Here is a 1,293-nt window from a genome sequence, read left to right as displayed (position 1 = left end):
TACTTCTATGAAATATCGCGCAAGCTCGTAACAATAAAATAATATCTTTATAATCTGACCAAATTAAAATATATTATGTCTTTCCGATGCGTTTTCAAATTGCATTGCATTGATGTTTTTCAAACGTTGAATAAAACATGTTACTTGACGAGGTACTGAATTATTTTAAGAGTAAACTTGGCGAGCTTTTTGTTATTACTAGGGTTCAGCCCCAGCTTCACCCCTGGTACATGCTGTTTACGTTTTCTCTCCATAAGAACCATCCTCATACTTCAAGGAATGTTATAAAAAAAGAATTAACGAAATCGGTTCAGCCGTTCTCGAGTTATGAACTTACCACCATATTTTGCGTTTCATTTTTATATTATAGACATAATACAGGTAATATTATAATTAAAAACAAGTTAAGTATAATCAATATTTTTAATAATTAATACAAAAAAAATATTTCTAGAGTTCATATTGTACAATTAAACATGATAATAAAGTCAGGTGTTTGGTTTTTAATGTATTTATATACCTAGGCATGAAATTTCTAAGCTTATGAAGCAGATACAGAATCTCCTTTCTTGAAGAAGTTGGTCATGACGATGATAATGTCGCTGGGGTTCTTGTTGAACTTGGTGAAGATTTGGCCGAAGTTGTTCATGATATTGTCACCGCTGCCTGAACCTCCTGAAGCGGCTGATGCAGCGCCAGCACCACGAACGTGTCTTCCTTGCACCTGGATGAGGCAGGCGACCAGGACTAGAGCAAGTACGATGACCTGGAAGGATTCAAATTTTTGAAATGGGGTAGAGAGAGAATGTAATAGATTACGATAAAGTAAAATGACTAATAATAAAAAAGAGCGTGTGTACCGAGCACACGCGTGTCAGAGGTAAAACTTCTTTGGCAAGATTCAAAGATACAAAAATCGTCGTTTTACTCCATGACGTGACGATATTGCTCTCAACGTGCCTGAAAAAGTTTCACTTCAAAAGACAAACTTGTTAAATCTTATAATAAGATTATAAGAATGATTTCCAATATACCTTTGTAGAAACCATTTTGTTTGAAGTTATCAGAACTGATGATGAAAATTCCACCTGTTTTAGACTATTTATAGGTAAAAGTTTTATAGCTGGAATTTATGACTCGGGAATTTTACATGTCATCAAACAAATAAACTTTTTTATTAGGCTGATCTTGTAATAAAAACAACAGAATGTGATTATCTAACAATTAAACACTAATTTACCTGAATTACCACTTTTTTACTCAGGCTGTGCAAAAGATAGATTTATCTGTTTT

General features: G+C 33.4%; 1 long non-coding RNA gene across 1 annotated transcript; it reads right to left on the bottom strand.

The window, feature by feature from the left end:
- Positions 1-521: 521 nt before the first annotated feature.
- Positions 522-1,064, bottom strand: LOC149481712 (uncharacterized). Its single transcript, XR_016316780.1, has 2 exons — positions 1,035-1,064; positions 522-766 (listed from the first exon to the last, which is right to left on the bottom strand). It is a non-coding gene; the product is annotated as an uncharacterized LOC149481712 (long non-coding RNA).
- Between the last annotated feature and the right edge of the window lie 229 nt (positions 1,065-1,293).

Source organism: Colias philodice, chromosome 16 (genome assembly GCF_061535455.1).
Source record: "Colias philodice isolate Cphi_HAF_F1 chromosome 16, ilColPhil1 Martin Lab GWU primary, whole genome shotgun sequence".
Lineage (NCBI taxonomy): Eukaryota > Metazoa > Arthropoda > Insecta > Lepidoptera > Pieridae > Colias > Colias philodice.
Note: the sequence above shows the minus strand (reverse complement) of the source record. Positions and strands in the feature narration are given on the sequence as shown.